The following is a 23,832-nucleotide window of genomic DNA, read 5'->3' as shown; positions in this document are numbered from 1 at the left end:
AAAAACAAAGCAAAAAAGAACAATAAATATATCACATCCTATCATTTCGGGATTTCGGGAAGGCAAGCCTGTCCTACTCCCACGGATAATCATGGCAAGATGTGCCACTCTTCCTCGCATACCCTTTTTTTTTTCTTTATTACAACAGTCTGTACTGCGCTAGGAAAATTTTCACAAAGCCCCGAAACGTCAGCATTAAGATAGACCCATGGGCTACATGTTTAGTATAAGTATTCGTAACATATCCCACGATTTATTAACGATCCATTTAATTGTGACCCCCAGGGTATAGTAACCAACGACCTGTGGTCTTTTGAGTACTGATGGTAGAAATCGACGCAGTCGTGTGTTTTTGGGCGTAGCTGATCCTAGGCCCGCGATAGGAATTCCTTCACTCAGGTGTTCGCCCGGTGCTAAATGACGAGGAGGTTCCTGACCCAAAATCCGCTTTTCGGAAGGTGTATCATACCTACCAGCTCCACACTGTTCATGCCCCGTGAAGCCCAAGTCAACACCAACACGATACGTGATGATGGAGATGGGGGTTATGCACCGCCCCTCCCAGAATAAGCCAGTCATCTACGATTCAATACGCTTTTATCAGTATCACTTTTTCTATTTTGGTGTAACACAAAAAAATAAGGGCACTTAACGAATTATGTGTTGGCAATGCAACAGAAAGTGCGTCTCATTTTTGATAAAGTTTTACTATTTTCTTTCTGGATGCCTTCAACTCAACTCCCACCATTCATTCATTACATGTATTTTCGTTGGGCTTCCCTTTGCGCCCCCCTTCCACTGCCATTGCGCAATTCCGCGCGGCGGAGTGGCCAGCTGTCGGCTACGCGCCGGCGAGGAGAGCCGTCTGACCCGACGGGGAATTAAATGACGGAGGACGAGTTTTTTTCGTGAGGAGGAATCTAATGCTATCACACTGCAGGCCGACGCAGCTCTGGGCTCGGGCAATACTCGGGACTGCCTAGCTCTGGGGAAGTACTCATGCCCTCCAAAATGCGGCCAGTGTTAGCTTCCAGCTAATCGTACGGCAGCTGGTCGCGCATGAAATACAACATCTACATTCAATGATCCCAACGATTCGAGATTGGCATGCCCGTTGCCCGCACGGGGCGTGCGAACGCTAGAGGTGACACAGTGAGGTCGCCTTCTGTCCACTCTTGGGTAGTTCCATTTTAAATCGACAAGGGTGGGAAATTGACAATTTTTAACTTCCATGGAAAAAATATGTTAGATAGCATCTCGATTGATGACAAGTGCAACAATCTCGAGCTCCATCCGATGAACCGTTTCCGACATGGAGAGGCGGAAGGTTGCGGCGGCGAATGTTGGTTCAAATCTTTCCCCAACTTTGACCTCATAGCAACGCGCTTCTTGTTTTACCACATCCTTCTAATTTGGCTGATAAGAACCATGGGTTCAAGGCAGCACGTGGAAAAAGTCCGGTGACTCCTACTTTAAAGGGGCGCTACGAAAAAAGTTCCGAACACAGCACTTCTGGCAAAAAATGTACGATTTCGAACTTTTATTGTTCATGAGCGGGTACACGCATTCCCTTGAAGGAGATTCATTAGAACCGCTAACTCATTCTCTCTCGAATGGTATAGATATCATGATGATCATTTATATAGCTCCTGTGGTAGAGCGAGCAGACGGCCGTAAGTAGAAGCAACACGCCCAATTGCTCCCCCCCCAATCGCCCCCCAAAACGTAAGCTTATACATTGAATTTCCCTCTCCTCCTCCCCCACTACGCGCTCCGACAAAGAACCCCCCCCCCCCAAACCGAGCGTCTGGATCCACCCCTGACACAGGCTGATACGTGGTGACGTAACCGAAAATGTCTATCTAAACTAAACTAAAAAATGTAAAAACTAAAAAATGTATGCCCTAAAATATGAATAAAATTTCGGCCAGCGGATCACACGAAATTTATTGCTCTGTGTGCCATGTCACGCTGTTATTTAAGCGTTGTTTAGTGAATACGTGCAGTATTAGTAATTTGTATACACGGTTATAGGTCTAGTAATGCTACTGCGCGAATTTTGGCTCCCGGATTTGTCAAAAGATTCGATAAATCCGGATTTAAAAGCGGATTTGATTTAGGTCCGGAAAAACAAATCCGGATTTAAAAGGATTTGATTTAGCGTGTCAAAATTAAATCCGGACTTGATTTGGATTTGATTTACTACCTTCAGAAAAAATGCGGATTTGATTTAAATCCGATTTGAGCGGCCAAATCCGCAACACTGACAGCCAGGCACTTCGGTACAGGCGTATCTGTTCCAGTGATGACGACCTGAGCAGCAATCTAGCTGAACTTAAACAAACATTCATCGATCGCCAATTTCCACCTAATTTGGTCGACGACGCACTAAACAGAGCCCCCAAAGTCGATCGCAAAGCCCTGCTCCAAAACCATAAACGCATGATTGATAATAGTTCCATAAACCTCATTTTAACATTTAGCAGCAATATTCCAAGCGTTAACAGTATACTAAACCGTCACCACAGCATCCTTCTCCAATCAGAGCGCATGGGACAAATTTTCCCTCAGCCACCGCGGGTTACGTACAGGCGCGCACGCAACCTGCACGATAATCTAGTTAGCTCTAAGGTTAGCCAGCCAGCACATCCACGAACCGGTTGCCGCCCGTGCGATGGTCGTAGGTGTCAAATATGCAAACTAATGCAAAGCGCCCAAGTACTTAAAAGCACTAATTCTAATTTTTCCGTCAAAATTAATGGTGACTTTGACTGTAATTCATCTAACGTCATTTATGTCATTCAGTGCGACATGTGCCAAGCACAATACGTAGGTCAGACCAAAACATCATTTCGGATCAGGTTCAACAACCACCGGTCTGACGTTACAAAAAAGCCAAACCTCCCGGTCTCTCGTCATTTCAAACAACCAGGTCATTCCCTAAATAATGTGTCACTCTTCATTCTCCAGTCAAATTTTAGCTCAGATCGATGCAGAGAACAACGCGAATCCTATCTCATTCACAAATTCCAATCAACCATTAACAAAGATCTCGGAGCACTGCCAACGGTAAGAAATCTGGCCGCCTAGTTGAGCTTCTTTCTTTCCGTTCTTTTTTTTTTCCTATTTTTCCAGCAAAGTCGGAAACAGCACTCACCCTGCCTAGGAATCCCAAATACGGAGAGGGACCAAAGGAGAATGACCTCACCACCCGGACTTGACCTTCTGGAATATTCCCGTACCTGACTCACCGACAACCGCCTGTGGCGTGCCTTGTACCGATGATGACGTCACACACCAAACCTATTTAAGCAATCTGTAACCCCCTGCGCATCCTTTGTCCTGACGAAGACAGTGCCACTGTCGAAACGTCGACCCCGTTTCTCATTCAACTTTTAATTTCTGCCGATTAAATGAACTAGTGTTTCTAACTTCCCTAAAATCTGTTGTCCGCGTCTTTTTCCTTCCACAACTATATATATATATATATATATATATGATTTTTATATATATATACACATGATTTTTCATCTTCTGCAATTTATATATATATATATATATATATATATATATAAATTGCAGAAGATGAAAAATCAAACAGCCGCGACGTGGAATATGAGCGAAAGGAAAGGGGACACAGCGACGGATTTGAGGTGTTAATAGAATGCCCGATATAGAACCCGATAATATGACTTCTCCTTACATGGACAATTGATGAGGCAACAGGGCCACGAGAACAACAACGCCCCAAACGACGACTTCCCGAGGAGGCCACCTTAGGCTTTCAGACACGATGACCTAAACCCCGGACTCCCAGATAATGATTTCACCACGGACGACGCCTTTGGAAGAAAGACGATGACCCCCAGCTCTGACTTCAGAAGATCCCGGAACGTCAGGGCAGTGACACCACACCGGACAGTGACAAACGAACCTTCCAGAACGTGACTCATCGACGAACGCCAGGTGGCGCGAATACACAAGATTACGTCAGCAAGCTGAATCCATAAAGGCCTTGGACAGTCTTGTTGCCTCTTCTGTGCTGAAGAAGGGGGAGCTTCCCTTCGAAACGTCGACACTTCCCCATTTCCTAACTAATGTTTTAATAATGTAGAATAAACCTTTGTTTGTATTCTATTAACACCTCAAATCCGTGGCTGTGTCCCCTTTCCTTTCGCTTATATATATATATATATATATTCATAAATGATCTCAACCAATTTCATCCCACTATTAAGTTCACCCACACGTATTCAACTGCAACTGTTAACTTCCTAGATGTTCAGGTAAGACTACAAGACGGAGTTCTAAGCACCGACCTATTCCGGAAGCCCACTGACTCCCAACAGTATTTGTCCTTTCACAGCTGTCACCCACGGCATACAAAGCTTGCCATCCCTTACAGCCAAGCCCTTCGGTACAGGAAAATCTGCTCGAACGATGACGATCTTGACAGGAATCTAAACCAGTTGCAACAAACATTCGTTGACCGCCATTTTCCACCGAACCTTGTGAAAGACGCTCTCAACAGGGCCCGAAAAATAGAGCGCCAGTCACTATTCGGTACGCGAAAAAATAGCACAAAAGAGGACGCTATCAACCTGATCGTAACATTTGCTGGAAATATCCCAAACATTAAGGGTATACTGAATCGACACTATAGCATACTTCAGCAATCCGAGCGCACAAAGGAAATATTTCCGCAGGCACCTCGTGTCACCTACAGGCGCGCACGCAATCTGCTAGATAGCTTAGTTCATTCTAAAATCAACGAACCAAATGATTCACCAATGGGTTGTCACCCATGTGAAGGCCGCAGATGTCAAATATGCAAATCAATGCAAAACACCACCATAGCCGAAAGTACTAGTTCTCACTTCAGAGTGACAATTAGAGCAAACCTAGACTGTAATTCGTCCAACGTTATCTATCTCATTCAATGTAACGCATGCCAAGCACAGTACGTGGGCCAAACAAAAACCGCATTCAGAATCAGATTTAACAATCACCGATCGGACGTGACGAAAAAACCGAATCTTCCAGTTTCACGCCATTTTAGCCAGCCAGGGCATTCAATTAACGATGTTTCAATTTTCCTTCTTCAAACAAACTTCAGTTCCGACCGGTGCCGAGAACAGCGCGAATCTTACCTTATCTACAAATTCCAATCTATCATAAACGAGGACCCCGGTGTACTGTCAACAATAAGAAACTTATCTGCTTAGATAGTGTACTGCTGCTTGTTCCCCTTTTCTTTGCAGAACAACAGTCCACAGCCCTTGGATTCCATCCCACCTCCCGGACTATGACCCCTTCACCGGACATGACTCAACCACTTCCTTGTACTTGACCTGCTGACGGCCGCCAGGTGGCGGGACCCCCCGATTGTGACGTCATTGTAGCACTGTATAAAACTCCAAGTGTCATTTGTCATTCTTCAGTCCTGACGAAGGCGGAGCTTCCGCCGCAACGTTGACTTCCCCCTTAACTTTCCACTAGTAAATAAATAACTCCCCCTTTTTCTACTTCCTACATCTTCGTTGTCTGCCTCATATTTTGTTAGTACCTATTTAATTTCGCGGTCGCCCGAACCCCTTTCTTCCAGTATATATATATATATATACTCATTGAACGATGCGACAGCACCAGAGGACACGTGTTTCGCCGTGTTTGCGGCTCGTCGGCCCTGGGTAGCTGCGCATCGTTTGGGATAGGCAAACCAGGGGTCACTCAGCGAGCAATATACACCTGGGAGGGTGACTGAGCACTCCTCAATGCCACAGTGCAAGCCAGAGGAGGAAGCCAGGAGAAGCCAGGAGAAGTCGGAGTTTGTACTCTTGACCGGGTCAGAAGAGTACAAACTCCGACTTCTCCCTTAAAATCAATGGCGACTTTGACTGCAACACCAGTAACATTATTTACATCATTCAACGTACAACATGCTCCACGCAATACGTAGGTCAAAGTAAAAATTCTTTTAGGATTCGATTCAATAACCACCGATCAGATATTTAGAAAAAAGGTAGCCTCCCGGTTTCCCGCCATTTTAGTCAACCCGGTCATTCCATTAGTAACGTCGCACTTTTTATTTTAGAGTCAAATTTCACATCCGATCGCTGTAGAGAGCAACGCGAATCGTACATGATCTACAGATTCCAATCTCTAATAAATGAGGATAAAGGAGTGCTATCAACTGTAAGAAGCATATCCGGATAACTTTTTCCTGTGTGTTCTCGGAGTGGCCGCTGCCTCTTTTCTTTACAGTTGGACACAATGACGCTAAGGACACCCCGGACAACAGGCTTTCAACGAGCGCGACCCCAGAGCTTTCTGGAACTCCAAGGCTTTGACAAGTAACCTCCCCGACCGATGACCCAGGAACCTTCGAGAACCTGACTCACTGACGACCGCCTTGCAGTGGAATTGTACCGGCTGTGACGACATAAGTCATTGTGACTTGCATCCGGATCCTTAGATTCCTGAGGCTTGTCGTGACTCTAGTGCATACCTCATATGGAACAAGTGTAGATGTCACACGTAAAGCACCTGACATAACTCATATTAATGGCCAAAATACTTAGTGGCAGCCTGCCTTTGCGCTATCTATGTATCACAGCATTTTGTAGGTGTCGTTCATTATCTTCTACGTTACTATTAAGTTAAGGGGTTAATCAAGTTTATGCCTGGGGATTTGTACTATGGCTTGCCATGTAAGTGTTGTGTGCTCTGATAATCAGCTGATAATCAGTCTTTGGAAAAGTTATTTGAAAAAGTAACTGAGTTAGTCAGTACACAGATAAAGTAGTTATGTTGCAAGTACAGTTACTCCCCACAAATAGTAATTAATTAAGTTACAGTTACAATTTACAGGTAGCTGATAATTACTTAACATTGATTTCCAGTATGGTAAGCACAAGACTCCCATTCAAAAACCTTTATTCTAAATTCTTCACTAGTGCAATGTACTTGTGGAGGTTACACATTAACAACAGGTACCGCTCAAAGTTTGTCTCTGTAAGTGTGGCCAGCTTTATTCCAGAACAGCCCTACCAATTTCAAAAAGCTGCTAAAGTGGGGCACTACTTTTGGGCCAATGCTTCTTCCATATTGCACTCAGGAGCACTGAGCAGAGAACTATTTCACTAAGGGTCAGAAGAATAATCGTTACATTTTACAACGTTGCAATACCAAAACTAAGTTTAATTTGATCCCTTTGGCTAGAGCGACCGTGTTCGAAGTCTGCGCGAGGGTACTTGGAACATAGAGCAGCTGCACGGGTCAACTAACAGGTGGCAACGGGTAGAGAAAGAAAATGATAACTTTCAAAAATTATAGTGAAAAAGTTACGATTCTAGAAGTGACTAGCCACAGCAGCTATTACTGAAAAAAAGGCAACTAGTTAGATGAAAGTCACCTATTTAAGAAAAGTAATTAGCTACAGCTACTACTTACATTTCCAGTAACTAGTTACTTTCGAGGACTGCCGATAGTACGAGTATATGGTATTTCACTTCCGTGTGTGTTATGTCTATATCAGTGTCCATTTCTGCACACAAAGCATAATGTCACAGTAACGAACACAATCTTTATTTTCCAGGGCGAAGACAACACCTTCACCTATCCACAGATTTGCTACAGGGGGAGTGAATTATTTGATGCCAACGAATTTTTTGTCTGTGTTGACAGTATCAGTGTCCAAACTGTGGACATTATTGATGCCCTAGGCACAGTGCTGGGGCTCATATGGTCCTTGCAGTACAAATACGCACCCAGGTCACTGCGTACATTACAGCTCCTTGAGCGTCTCCTTGGCATTGAAGAAAGGAAGTGGGAGCCGACAACATCCCTGGTCAAGAGTATATGTAGATCACTTGCATAAAATAAAAGTCACATCGTTGATGTTCAGTTTGCATTCCAAGCTTCCATTGTTTTCATTATATTGGTTTGGCCATCTCCAGATTCCACGGGACTGTAGACACTCATTCAGTGCTTCAGCAAACAATAAGTTTAGACCGCTTCCACTGTAAGTAATCATTCGCAAATAGTCCCCAGCAACGCAAATGGTCCCTTTTAAATGGTCCCAGAACTGCAAATGGTGCCTTTGAAATAGTCCCCTGACTTGCAAATGGTCCCTTGCAATTAGTCCCCAAATTCATAACACTCCCCTTCATTTACTCCCATGCAATTAGTCCCTAAAGGGACTATTATTGTGGCAACGCAATTACTCCCCTAAGGGAGTAAAATTACTCATTTTTTTCTTAGAGTGCAGAAGAAAACTAAACTGCCAATGCCCAGCACCTGGATGTGGTAGGATGTTATACCATACAACCAGACTTGTGGAGCATGCAACGCAGACTCCTGGTACAGACATAAGGACACAGACACACACATTCAAGAGCGTGTGGAGCAGTTTCGACACTGGAAACAGGCCGTGCAAAGAAAGTGTGGATACAACTATGTGAGACAGCGCACAGCGTCCAGTGAGGACAGCTGGTATATGCTAAACTGCTGTCAGACTCAAGTTCCTCAACGCCTGAGAAAAACATCAAGGCGGAATTTCAAAGGAACAGTAGCTAAACGTGTCCCTTGTTCTTCTAGAATGAATACATGTATGTTTGGAGGTCTAGTGCAAGTTAACTACATCGTTACCCACAATCATGAGCTTAAGTACTCCAATCGCATGCATCAGCGACTACCAAGAGCAGTACGGAGGCTCTTGAACACAAACATTGCTGTTGGTATTCCTCCAAAGGATATCTTCCAAAAGGTAACCATGCCAGTCTCTTAATTGGAAGCAATTGCGGGAAGAGGTATCAGAAGAATACTTGGTACAGTATATCACACAAAAACAGGTGAACCAAGAGGTGTAACGAGCACGCCTTGCAGAGCAACTGCACCCACTACGCTCAGTCACTAGCTGTGTCAGTGGAGTTTCTTAAAGCAAAGGAGCACAAAAACCTTTCATTCTGTACAAAGCCAAAGGTAGTGACAGCAGCAGCGTCGGCAGTGATGAGTGCCTCAAAAGTCATCCACGGTACAAAGAGCTATTCCTTTTAGGAATCATGAGAAAAGAACACAGAGATGTGCTGTACCGGCGTGGACCGACCATTGTGTATATGGACTATACTCACGGTACAAATATTTATGGATACCCCCTCCTAAATGTGATTGTACTCGACGAGCGAAGAATGGACCACGCTGTAGCACACTTCATTGCTAACGAAATAACAACACGCACCATGGAGGCATTCTTTGGTGCAGTCAAGGAAAAGTGCCAAGGGCCTGTCTTGAACACAATAATGACAGATGATGACAGTAAGTACATAGCAGCTCTTGAAAAATTCTTCGCCGGACAAGAAATGAAGCACATCCTTTGTCATTACCACATCAAGAGTGCTTGGAGTAGAAGGCTAAATGCCACTTCAAAAAGCCACAGGGATAAGAGCATCAGACAATACATTGCAAAACAACTGGACGCTCTGCTACGAGAAGAAAATGAAGGAAGGTTCAACGAACTATGTAAGGCTTTCTTCAATGAAGTACAGACGTTAGACAAGGAGTTTGCCGATTACTTCAAGTCCAATTACATGACCAGGGCTAAGGAATGGGCCATGTGTCACCGCATGTTCCCTCATTTATGGACAGATACAAACAACCACACAGAAAGCTTTCACAGCTTACTGAAAGGGAAGTATCTGAAGAGAAAGAGTAAGATAAGGCTTGAGCGGCTCATAGAAGCACTGCTAGACGTTAAGAGAGATGTATTTCATGACCTCAGAAGGCATCGCTTATGCGAATTGCCACCACAAATGAGAGAAAAGGGAAAGAGAGTGTCGCGCCACTTTCGTCGAATGCGCATCCCTGATGAGGATGTCACGCAAGTAAACAGTTCAAAATGGGGTGGTGGAATCCCAGACGAGGAACGACTGTTATGATGTTGTGGCTCAAGAACCTCAAGGCCAGTGCACGCACGATCTTTGTTTCCAACGCTGTCCACACCGAGTTTGGCAAGGTCTCTGTGAACATAAGTTTCACTTCACCTGCGGTGATAGATATGTTTTCTGCAAGCACATTCACAAAGTTCAAAGCACAACAGAACCCTTCAAGGTACAGGATAACGAAGGTGAAACACGAAAAGAAACTCTGCTGCTTCATAATCCTAACGTATTTTATGAAACAGTTGTTGTTGAGACACGCGAATGGGGAACAGGACTAAAATCGCAACTACACAAACTCCGACTACATTGATATCCCTGTGCTATTCAATACATTGGGAAATAACATGTCCTCGACTATCGAAAAGCTTATCGCTGAATGCGAGGTACTGTTCAATGCTGGGAGACGAGATGACACTGAAGAAATGCAGTGGTTGCCTTCTCCTCCTGCAAAGAAGATGGATAAGCAAAAAAGCACCCAGGGATCTATCGCAAGGTAAAGAAAGAGAAGCGTAGTGACATGCTCAATAATGCCATGGAATCGGCCCATACAACAGGCATAACTGTGAGCAGTCCGAGATGCAAATCCTTTGGCACAAAAATGGATGGAGCAACAGAAAAGGAAAAGAAGTATATTTTCCAGAAGTAGGTTTTGCAAGTGTGGAGAGCAATGGAAGTGAGAAGGAACTATCATCGAGCCTCAACTACACCAGCAACTCTATGGTGACTGTACTGGATTTTTCAAATCCTGCAAATCTGTCAGTTACCCTCGCTGACCTGAAGTCCCTTGACACTGAACTTACACAGTCAGAGCAAAGCAGGCTCCTCATTGAGAACCCAACATTCTGCAAAGGACAGCTAGTCGGCACAATCATTGAGGCGTTCCTGATGAGACTGAGCAGGATGTATAAGCATGTTTTGAGCGCGTACGCATACTTAGTGCCATTGCTACTAGCTGATGATGAGTGACACCTAATGAGTGAGTCCCTAATGATCAGTGAATCATTGGATAGAAGGTCAGTACTGTCCATACCATACTGTACAGATGAGGGGAAATGGGCACTATTTACTGCCTTAGTCAAGAGTCATACCGTACTCATATTTGGCCCATGTGTTCAGTACAAGTCAAACATTTATCTGAAAGAGCTAGGTGAAACAGTTTAGAATGAATTCCTCACTAATATTTTCCTGTCAGGTGAATGAAAAAGTGAAGTGGTGGAGCACAGCCTGCAAAGTGAGTGAATGAATTACGGCGTAATTGTGTGCTGGTTTGCAGTGCTCATAGCAGCAGAACTGCTTTACACAAGAACCGTATGAAATACAGAGGGAATGCCACAGCACATAATGAATGTCATTGTCGGTGGTTACTTAAAAAGGAGGCAGAGAAACCAGGGGACGTGCATCCTGTGTAAATACAAGAACAGGTCATATTACAACTGGGTACAGTGCGATGTGTCTAACCAAAGGTTTCATTGCAGGTGTGTAGGCGTGTCCGTGGAAGATGTGGCAAAGAATGAGACAGCTTGTATGTGCCCTACAGAGGACTTCCCGCTTCCCAAGTGGGGCAAAGACAAAGATTTCAAAGAAGAGAAATCTTGTATTGCACATGACAAAGAAATGCCTTCGAAGTATCACGGAGATGCTGTATCTCACCCGCTGGTTAAAGACCACATTACACAAAATAATGTGAATGACAAAGGCCTGGAGAGCAAGAGAAACAACATTGAGTTGGCAAAGTCGTTTAGTGCAAGCTTGTACTACACAAAAGACCTGAATGCATACGTTGTTAACATGAGTGGTTCAGGTATGTCTATGGTCGACTTAGACACAGACATTAGACACTGAAATTTCAGAAGATGAAGAGAAACGACTATTCTCTGTAAAGTCAAATTTCAGAAAGGGATGGCTCTTTGACACAGTAATTGAGTGCTTCCTGCTAAAGGTATGTGAAAAGTACAGCCGCACTGCTATGACACTCACGATACTAACTACAATGCTTAAGCATGGCACGTTTCCAAGACATTGGACACCTTGCAAGGACATCAGACAGAAGACAATACTGTTTCTCCCTCATAACGTTGATTCAATGCACTGGACATTATTAGTTATCCATTTAGATGAAAACAAAATCATTTAATCCTTTGCTTGGACCCAATGAAGACAATTGCGAAATGTGATTTGCTGGATACAGCTAAGCGTATGGGTAAATTCCTCTAGACAACCCCAATGTACGAGAACCAAGAATGGACCTACGTGGTGAACACCAAACACAGTTTGCAACCTGATGGAAGTAGCTGTGGTATTTTTGTGTGTTGGTATGCAGAACGAATAGCTGCGGGTGAGGGACCTATGTCAAACTGATGTTCTTTCCATGTTCATTTTGTTTCCATGAGGAAGCATGACTACAGAACAATAGTGGGGAACTACTTACCCCGCAACTACCTACCCCGCAACTGGTCCACAGAAACCGAAGACACCTGCCTAAAGTGTAAATTTGATAAGGGTACACAAGATTGTATCAATTGCAAGGTGTGTGGACAGTCTTGGCACAAAGCATGTGTGCATGTTACAGATTTATTCACATGTCCACCTCGTGAATGCTAGCTCTGAAAGATGCTGAGAAAAACCTCAAGAGACAATGTGCAATTCTTCCATCAAGCACGCAACTGATCAAGGCGGCTAAGTCGCATTATTTTGGAGGAAGTGTACAAATGACGGCTCAGAAAACATTGGTCAGCAATGCACGACGGCTACCAAAGAACGACGGAATGGCGAATGGTGAGTATGTAGCAATGCGGAAGGCTCCAGCATATGAAGCAGGATTATTTCAAAGCAACAGTGCTGGAACATGTACATGCTAGAACATGGTAGCTATGCTATTGGTCTAAGACTGATACCTGTAAGCAGAAATAGGTGAGATACAGGTTGTGGAAAAAAATGTCGAATTGCCTCGCTAAAGCACATTTTTCCAGAGGACACTTGGTATGTGCATCAGTAAATATTCGAGGACAGTCAACATCAGAAATGGAGTAATCCAACCATGCTACATTTCGTAACACTTTATTTCCACAGAATGTGAAATGTTTTCCTCGTCTTGTAACTTCTAAACACATTTGTCTGATAGTGTGTTACCAAGGTGCTCCAGGTGGGGGACCCGCTGGAAGGACACATGGCTGAAACTACAGGGACACTTTGCCAGCTTCATAAAGTCAAGAACGCCGAATGGATGACACAAGTACTGTAAGTGCACCACTACTGCTATCACGTAACTTCCGAGCCACTATTTGCTGAAAACTGTAGACGTGCATGCCGTTGCAATGCGAGCATACTGCTCACAGATAGGATGAAACTAACCCAAATTGCTACTGCCAAGCGAGACATAAAACAAACACAGAGCCGCTGTCAATGTAGTACATGAAGTAAACTTTGACAATGTCATGTGTAGAGTTACAAAAAAATATAAAATGGGAGCTTAAGGCATTGCATGGAAGGTGTAAGAAAACTATTAGATAGCGTGATACCACGTGAGAAAGCAGACTGGTAAGGCCAAAGGAAGAAGCAGTACTATCATTTGCCAGATCTGACATGGCCAACAGGTGAGTGGCAGTGGCAGTTTAGGGTATTAAAGTGGCAAACTGACCACAGTTGACTCAGCTTCTCCTTTTAGAGATTTGAGGGGTTGGGGGGGATATGTTTATTAAGAAGAAAGAAAGGACAGGGTTTGCCATTAGCATAAGTACTAGCACATAGTTGGGTTAAGTGTGTAGCACTAAGGTGTAATAACGGATCATTCCTCAACAGTGCAGTTTGTATAGGCAAGCACGTGTCCTAGGAACTAAACAAACTAGTATTTTACGCTAGTCCATAAAGGAATTTTGAAATGAAATCGAACATCTCCTAGATGTGGAACAAGGGCAGCGCGCAAAATAATATCTTACAAATTTTGCCATAGGAATGAAACAGGATCAAAAAATAATTTGTAATGTAAAGCTCTGCATTCATTTTTTTTCAGTGACCCACTTAAGTAAGCTTTTCCTTTAGATTTCTTAAAACTGTGTATTTTTAAGTTGTCGTTTGGATATATCTTGAAACAGGTAAAGCATGCCTTTTGTATTTAAACATAAGAAAAAACATGAGCATAAAAATTTAAAATGATTAAACCTGGTTTCACCCACCCTGATTTCAATTATGGTGGCAGTGCACAAAGGTGAAGTACCACAAAAAAAAAAGGAAAGAAGAAAAATAAAAACATCTTCACAATGGAGCTTATCAAGAAGACTGCAAAGTTTAAAGAGAGTACATTTCGTCCACAGTTGTTTTAAGTTTCGACAAACAGCATACACACAAGTTAGTTATTTAGCGGCCTAGTACCACATATTAAGACATAAAGCAGCCCTGAAAACCTAGCAATGAACAGTACAATTTGTCAGTGCAAGTAGGCTTCAGAAAACGGTTCATTCATTAAACAAGCCCCTGATTTGACAGTATGTGGTGAGATGAAGCCAGAAACCTCTACAAAATTTGAAATGCAATGTGCTTGGAAATTACGTCCTTTGCCAGTCAGAGAACAAAGCACACATGTGCCATAAGAGAAGCACGTGAAGTTGAAGTGGCATGAAGTGTCTGTAGAACAAAGTAAAAACAAGAGCAAGTCATTGATGAAGAAAGGGCGCCAAGAAGCGATGTTTATAAGCACAGTCACATAAGGTAGTGTGGGAACGTACAAAAGTTGTAAATATTCCATATGCGAAAGCCAAAATATTGTGAAAGACTATGCGATGTTATGCACGACAGGTACAAGACGTGGCGTGCTAACCTTCCTGCAACTATCAGAGGCAACGCAGCGCAATCTACGAAAAAAAAAAGAAACAGAAGACCACCCAAAGAAGTTCGTCAATCAAGGAAAAGGAAACCGGAGAGCAAGAAAGACACAGGAACTAATCGTTGATAATCAAGATGTCCAAATATACCACATTATTTCAATGAAATTGAGGGCACGAAGAAGATCACTTATATTTATCTGTGGCCAGAAACAAGACAGCAACATTTCCACGTTTATCAAGCGGGACATCTTGATCAAGCGGGACATGTAGAGCAAGCACTGCAACTTCTAGGACTTCACCACGTTACTGTCATCCAGGAAAATGGTTCAAGTGATTCACGATTTAGGCAACGTGCCCGCAAAAAAGACCTTTGGCAGAGTGCAAGAATGACGACGTGCCAGTCAGTAAGTTGTAACAGCAGTGCCCATGCGTGGGACCAGAAACGTGTGCCCACTTGGACATTCCATCACTGCCGGTCACGACCTGTGTTGAGGAAGACCATGTCCTCTAGATTTGGTTGCCAGAGGGGCAAGACCACATGACACAATGCCACCGAGAACGTTCCACCTGCTGAGCATTATTTTCCCGTGAACTATCCATCATGTGCGAACGTCACCTGATCTGTCCACACTACCATAAAGAGAAACACTGTCGGTGCACAGAGCCTTGGGAACGCCCATCGAAGCTATACACATCCAAGTCTCCGTTTCCCTGACGCTCTTCCTCTGCCAGCAGCAACATTGGAGAGTCGAGTTCGTATGCCTGCTTCAAGTCTACGCAAGCTAGAATAAAGCAAGTATCTGATACTAAGCAGTGCCTCTTTAAATTGTTTAAAAGAGGGGAGCATGGCTACTGTACTACAATGCAACTTCCTTGAGCTACTCTACAATTAATCATCGAAAAATTGGTGAATCTGTTGCAATTATTTGTCTAACAACTGCTCCGTTTATCTACACGACGTCTTTGAAAGTACAACAACTTTAGCCCCACATCACTACATCGTTAATTGATATGAGTTAAATGCACCATTTTCTGAGTACTAGTTGGACTGACAAATTGTGATATTGCCAGTTACAGTGTACAGGATGTAATGCGCAAAAGAAAGTGCTATTCAAGGTTGTGAAATGTAAAAAATGTTGTGTATGTAGACATTATATTATTCTTTGGAGTTCAAAATACATATGATATAGAATGTGGCAACGGCTGTTTATTTTGGTTAGATTTAGAAATTACATTACCGTATGAATTCACAAGAGATGCAGGAATTGTTTGGTTAGATGGCTGTGTTGTCCTAGTTCCTATCTAGCCGATCCAGCTTGGAAGGTGGTCTGTCAAAGCACACATTCTCCATCTATGTGAAGTTCAGAGAAAGATGTCAGAGGTGTGAAAAAAGAAAATACCAAGAACAAAGTACGGCAACACGAGAAATACATATGCTCACCTCAAACACTGAGCTGCATAGAAAGCAGAGTGCTACACGGTCACGTAGTTTCCCTAATATACACAAATACTTCCAAAAAAGACAGTACAACAAGAAAAAAAAAAGACATTCCAGTTAGTGTTTTACAGGGGCCTGCACGGGCTGTCTGTATTGCATCGTTGCAACATGGTTTTCGAGAAAGGGGGCGCGCTGGCATCACTTCCGAGGAAAGTCAATAATCCAGAAGAACCGGAATGTACAATAAAACACAAAACTAGGTTCACCGGTTGCAAACGGAATGTCGTGTACAAAATTTCTTTAGGTTGCAAGAAATTTTACATTGGGCAAACGCAGAGATGCGTCAACGTCAGGTTGCCAATATTCAATTTTAAAAGATCACATAAAGGATTGCGGTGGTTGCAAAAAACAGCCCCCAGATTATCGCGGAATGCAAATTCTTTTTCACGGGCATGGAAGTGGGAAGCTTCCTTATCAGGAGGCTAGGTATATTCGAGAGAAAGGGGATAATTGTGTTAGTATGTCATTCATTGATCTCACCAAGAAAATAGAAGAATTTATCAACGCACGAAACAACAGATAGGCAAGCAGATTTGGAAGAACTTGTTTCTAGTGTATAGCGCTCTCTTTTGGTCGGTTTTTGCGGGGTGAGAGGGGTGTCACTGGTTTGCTCGAAAAATAAACTTCACTTGGTTGCAGTTCAGTGCCGGTCCTTATCCTTTTATCCTCTGTCCTTGTCCTACGCAGCACTGGGGGTATTTAATTGTTTTTAATTCATTAATTCTGTATTGCATCTTCCTTGGTTTTTGTCAGTGGGGTGTGGCTAGGGTTGCCAATCGGGATATCCCAAAATCTCGGGATCCCGACTAATTTTTGACGTCCCGAAGTCCCAGGATTCCTTCCGGAAAATCCCGGGACTTCGTGACGGCAAATATGACAGGAAAATCAAACACCCGTGGGCCATCAGGCACACTCACTCCTTATCATATATCATTATCAGAGCAAAAATAAATAAATAAAATGTAACCATTTCGTCGTCACTATTTTACCAATGTAATTACACTGCGAATTTTCGAGTGCTTTCTTTCGCGAAAAGGTAGACAAAGCACACATGAACTGCGCGCAGCACGCCGATATAGTCACTTGAGATGAATGGACTTGGAAGTAGAGCCCTGCACGGTAGGGACCAGCGAGGTAGCGGGTTCGGTGCGGTCGATGCATTTTACCAAAGCACTATTAGAAAGTACACTAAGTTGCTCAACATTTTAAGCGTCTGTACTGCAATCTGTACTCGAATTATGACGTAAAACGTCGCTGACAAGGGCGGAACAAACGCTCACACCATTAGGGTGCAACAGCGCCTGTGTGTTCTGCTTTGTCCATGTCACGCTTCGTGTCATCCTGCCTCGAGTCATAAACCAACACGCACCTTTTTGCCCCCTGCGCTGATGTCGTACAAAAATCTATGCACACAGACACATCTAGTGATCAGGCATAGACCAGGTAGACTATCAGTGTACTGCATTCATCGCGCTGCGGGTAGCGCTTCGTGTGCGAGTGAGCTTTTTGAAAGAAATATGCGTGCTGCGCTCGGATGCGGGTCTCAGTTTGTAACGGGACTCGGGTTGCGTGTCGGGTACGGATTTGAACCTGCGGGCACGGTTCAGATGCGGGTCAGATAATCCCGACATGTGCAGGACTATGCTTGGAAGCACCATCTAAACTATAGTCACAATCCCGAAATCCCGTCCCGGAATTGACAGCAAAAAATCCCGAAATCCCGGGACAGCAAAAACGGCTCGGGATTGACAACCCCAGGTGTGGCACAGCCCAAAGTCACGTGCACAATAGCAAGCTTGGAAGACAAAGGAGACAGTTGAATGTTCCAGTTTGGAATGTTGCAGGCACATCAGCAAGGCAGGTGTCCCCACGCATGACAGAACCGTGTGATTTTGTGGAACATTTCCTTTGATATGTCCTCACTGTAAAATCACCTGATTAGTCACAAATATAATAACACTTTAAACCTCCACCTTTAAATCTTTTTGCCCCTGTGCCTATCAGTGATGGCCAGTAGTTAACTACATGTAGTTAAACTACTAGTTAAACTATCTCATTGTAGTTAAAAAGTAGTTATCAACTACTTGCAGAAATGTAGTGGCAACTACTAGTTAAACTACTATTTTAAGTAGTTAACTACAGTAGTTAGGTTACTGAAGGCGCCAACTACTTCCAATTTTGCCGCAAGCTCTAGGGCACGATTGTGCTTCCGAATTTTGCCTTGAGCTACTTGTTTGATGAGAACGGGGGCGCAGAGCAATTGTGTCGTGCATGTGTACTAAATCTTCACTTTTAATTAGAGGTGTGCGAATATTGAAATTTTCGAATACGAATCGAATATCGAATATCACACATAGGATAACGGCTTCTAAGAGTTCATTAAGTTCATTAAGCCCCGAAAACAAGCATCGTCACAGTTGTGTTCTGCTGATCCTTAGAAAAATGTCCCAAGTGCTAATGAGGAATATGTATTAATGTATTGTCTTAGCATAGGGCATACATGCTTATATGCACATGTACAGTAAAATTATTTTTACAATGAAACAGTGTGTTGTTCTCATGAGGCAAGCTGAAAACCGCAAGAAAAAACTCATTTCAAAAATCTTTCATGAACAGTGAACACCTGTGCTGGCATTGTAAAGTGCTGGTGAAACAGACAGAATGGAAGTGAAGAGCAATGGCATGTTCAGAGTGTAGGATGATTTAGTGATGAGCACCTCAGAAGGAAAATGATGGTAGCAAGTGATCTCTTCTTGCATTGACAATGCCTTCCGCATTTGTCGTGAAGGCGAGAAACTGCACGGTTTCACTGCTCTCACGCGTGACATCACGCGTGAGACCACCGTTACTTACGGTAATGCATAGTTTGGAACGGCCTCATGCATTATAGCGCAGTAAAACTGCGATCCTCGACGATGTTGCATGGCTGTATCACGCGTGATTGTTTCCGCGACGTTCGTGTTCAGCGCTCCTTTCATTTCACGGCGGAAATATACGCGCGGGCCTCAAACTTTGTCGCGCCGACGGCGACGCGCGTGATTCGCGAGCAAAATCGCTCCGTGAAGGTCGGACTTAAGGCTATATATGCGTCTTGCTATCATCTGTAACAACAGCTAGCGCAGTTTCAAATGACTGCAGCGTTACTGTCCCCCCAGTTGGCGCTTTCATACGGTCGCAGAGCGCCGGAGTTGGAGAAACTATGTCGAAATATCAACACGTCCCACTCCTCGATTATCGCCGTCATCGCACCCGACCATGAGTCTATCATATATCGCTGACAACCACAAAACGAAACCGAAAAAGATGCATTCGAAACGCAGGTTTTGGCTGTGCATGCAATTGGACGCTGAACAGCGGTGTTCAGCTCAACGTCAACAAAATTTCGATATTTAACCGTAATTTCACCGAACTGTAGGCCTCATACGAATGTTCAGCGTTCGCTAACAATCCACTAAAGCCGCGACAGTGCTGACGATGTATGAAACGTACCGCGGTCTCGGGTTTCGCTGGGGCGGACTCTAAAATGGCGACCGCACACAACTCCGTACTAGTTTCGGTTTCGGTTACCGAACGTATAGCGACGCATTCGCAAACGAGCGTACCTGGGAAGCTCCGCGCGTCGCTTTGCAGCTGTTCTACTATTCATGTTCGTCGCTACAACGTACAAATTCCAGTGCGCAGCCCGAAACAGCTTCGGAATAAGCTGCTCTGATATGCGAAAAAAAAAATCGAATACATATTCGAACTTTTACGAATATTGGAAAACTTCGAATATCAAATTTTCGAATACGAATACGAATCGAATATCGCAAATATTCGAAATTTCGAATATTTGCATACCTCTACTTTTAATGCTTGTCTAGTGAAGCCTCATATGCTGTGAAATAATTCTGCAACTTAGTTTATCGCGTAGGCATAGAAAGAATCCCGCCGTAAGCTTTGTATTTGACGATCGTAGCAATGGCTTGAGCCAAAGTTTATTATTGCTTGTGATTGATATTTAGGTGTCCAAGAACACTACAAGGGATTGGTGTTGGTGGACAACGTTAAGTAGTTATAGATGTAGTTAAACTACATTGCAGTAGTTAAAAAAGTAGTTTTAACTACTCCCCTGAAAAGTAGTTGAACTACTAGTTAAACTACTCAATCACAAAGTAGTTAGCAGTTACAGTTAAACTACTGCAGAAGTAGTTAGTGGCCATCACTGGTGCCTATAATAAAATGACCCTTGGCTGCCTTCTGCATTTCTCCTCTCCATGCCTGAAAATATGAAATCAGCAAAAATAAGCAGTGTCCTCAGTTTTAACACAATTGGCGTATGTTTTGTAATTTCATTGGCCCAGTTAAAAATGCAGCATGAGAGTTCTGCGTAAAAACACCGGAACAAAATAATAGGAATAATTAAGCACAACTAAAGATGATCGGAACAAACATTACACATTTACCGGCTCCGGTGTTGAGATGAAACAGGTGATACAATTAGGTAGTCTGAACACGCCACACGAATTAGTCAAGCTCGGCACTGGGCAGTATATGGGATATGGGGGTGTAGTACATTACACACCAGACTGCCGGTTTATGCCACTGCATCATTTTTTGCAACACCTGCAAAGTAAGTGCGTCGAACGCGAATGGTATGTGTGTATTAGTGTAACAGAGCATGAGACGCACTTACCTGCTTCAGAATTGTACATTCACCTGGTGCTGCTGTTGCCTGGGCTGAGAAAAAGTGAACTTGCATTGTTGCAATCTGCGCAACAGAGCAGCCCATGGAGCACTTTTGTTCAAACACCCTCACCTTTGAACCGAACATGCTACTCGCAGGTGTTACTGAAACGTTCCCTCACATGGTGAACATCGACAGACGTCCAGCGAGGAGCTTCAACGAAATATGCAGCAAAGCAAAGCTGTTTCACTGGCTTCACGTCATCCTCAAGACTCAAGCTGCTCAAGCAAACCGCAGTCTCCAAGCGCCTGCGCACAAGAAGCGAGCAGACGACAAGGCGGCGGCAAAGAGCGGCACGTGACGTATTTGCTGGCGCATGTGCAGCGCAACCTAATTTTCTCTCCCGAAGGCCAAGTGGCGGGGCGTTGGGTACTTCAACCGCAGCGCCACTGCGTTACGGCGAATATTGCATAGCACCTTCATTACAAGTTCTCCTCGTTTTGACGAATGAAATACTATTTTTGGTATATTTATGGCAATTTACAACTTAGCTCGTTGCATCTCCAAAAACATCATTTCTCGGCGACGAATTGACGCTGCTCAAATGGACCGGGATGTCGCGCCATGACCAGACGCGACCGCGACAAATTCTGCAGCGCGTCGCTTGTTATGGGGTGCGCGCTTTGAGGCGGGTCAGCTTCAAGGATGTAGCTCTACCGGAAGAAGCAGACGACAGCGGGTCACATATCCCGAGCTGAGCGCTACCGGTGCGCCATCTGTTAGGCAAGAGCAGAGGCCGCAGCGTTCCGCCTTCCGAGTCCTCCTATTGGCGCGCATTTTGGAAGCGGAGCCTCCCTCGCTCTTGGTCAGCAAACGGCAACTGATATTTGTAAAACTCTTTAAAGTGATAGTGACGATGAGGTTCATGTGTAGGACAGGTGATTAAGATGTGCAGCACAGACAGCTGCTCCCCACAGTGCGCGCATTCCGGTGGTTCCTCCCGGCGCAGTAAAAAACCATGTGTAAGGTGTGTGTGACCAATGCGTAAACGACTAAAAACTACTGAATGGAGACGATTTTTAAAACTCGGTATGCTTCTCAAAATTGTGTTTTTTGACAGCCAAAGCTTGTTGTTTTCTCGTGTAGCCCACTCTCGTTGCCACTTTACATTAATTTTCCTCCTCAGGACTGACCCAAGGTCTTGAGAGGGACTCTCCAAAAGGCTCATTTCAGAACAGAGCACAGCTGCAGCATCTGCGAGTTCATTACCGAGTATCCCAACGTGGCTGGGCACCCAGCAAAAACCTGAACAGAGACCTTTTTTATTACCTTGGTCGCAAGATATCGGGCCCTTAATACAAGATTTTTTCTGTTTCTGTATCGTACAGAAGGCTTTAAGAGAACTCAGTGAATCGCTGTAGATGATCGAAGACTTGATCTGACGGTCTAAGATGAAGCTAAGCGCCGTGATTATTGCATATAGCTCTGCAGTAAAAACTGATGCAGAGTTTGGAAGCCGCTGTGACTTCGTGCAAGATTCAGTAACCATTGCACAAGAAACGGATGTGTGTGCCTTTGACCCATCGGTATAAAAAGCAGTGTGATCTCCAAAGCTTTCGGCTACATAACTGAATCCTTGTTGGAGCACACATGGCGGAGTGCCATGTTTGTTATATCTAAAGCTAAAGAGTAATTGCATTCTGGAAGTACGTCCCACGGCGGAGCTCCCACACACGCTTGCAAAATTGGGGTGTGATACTCAATGAACTCATACGTTTCGATTCCCTGTAGCACATGCATACTAAAAGGAGGTATAACTGTGCGTTTGCTGAAAAAGAACTGTTTAAACCGTGTCTCCCTCACAGACTGGAGTACAGGATGTTCCGGATAGCCTCTCACTCTAAGCGCATGTGATGCTGAGAGGTAGAACCTACGTCTCTCCAACGACCACTCCTTGGATTCGACGTGTAGACTCTCAACTGGTGATGTACGAAAGGCACCAGTTATTAAACGCAACCCCTGGTGGTGAACTGGGTTCAAAATCTTGAGAGCAGATTCGCGGGCAGATCCATAGACAATGCACCCATAGTCCAATCTTGACCTCACTGTCGAAATGTAAATTCTATGCAACGTGCCTCGATCTGCACCCCAGGATCTGTGTGACAGCACCTTTAAGAGGCTTGGGGACTTGATGCATTTAGTTTTAAGGCTCTTAATGTACCGAACGAAAGTAAGTTTGCTATCAAACGTGACCCCAAGAAATTTGTGCTCACTCTTAACAGTGAGGTCCTGTCCATTCAGCTTAAGAGTAGGTGGAGGAGGCATTCGTCTGACCCTAAAGAAGTGAACACAGACTGTTTTCTCGTGCGAGAACTTAAACCCATTCTCGAGGGACCATGTGCTGAGCTTGTTTAGAGCTAGCTGCATCTGATGCTCGCATATTGCTAGATTTGTAGAAGAAAAGGATATTTGAATGTCATCTACGTATAAGGAGTATGACATGGAAGGAGGAATTGCATTGGCTACTGAATTGATTTTCACAAGCAAGAGAGTAACACTCAGGACAGATACCCGTGGCAATCCATTCCCTAGAACCAGAACACGAGATGCGAGATAGCGTCGTTCCAAGTCGTACTTGGAATGTCCTCTTTTGTAGGAAGTTCATGACGCACCTGGGTATCCGCCCCCTGATCCCAAAAAAGTACAGATCTTATAGGATACCATACCGCCATGCGGTATCGTATGCCTTCTCAAGATCAAAGAAAACAGAGAGGCAGTGTTGTCTTCGGACGAAAGCTTCACGTATCATTGTTTCTACTCGAACGAGATGGTCTGTTGTGGACCGCCCGGCACAAAAACCACACTGAAGTTCAGAAAGACATTTGTTTTTCTCTAGAAAATGGACGAGCC

Source organism: Ornithodoros turicata, unplaced genomic scaffold (genome assembly GCF_037126465.1).
Source record: "Ornithodoros turicata isolate Travis unplaced genomic scaffold, ASM3712646v1 Chromosome93, whole genome shotgun sequence".
NCBI classification, from domain to species: domain Eukaryota; kingdom Metazoa; phylum Arthropoda; class Arachnida; order Ixodida; family Argasidae; genus Ornithodoros; species Ornithodoros turicata.
This window is presented reverse-complemented; position numbering follows the sequence as displayed.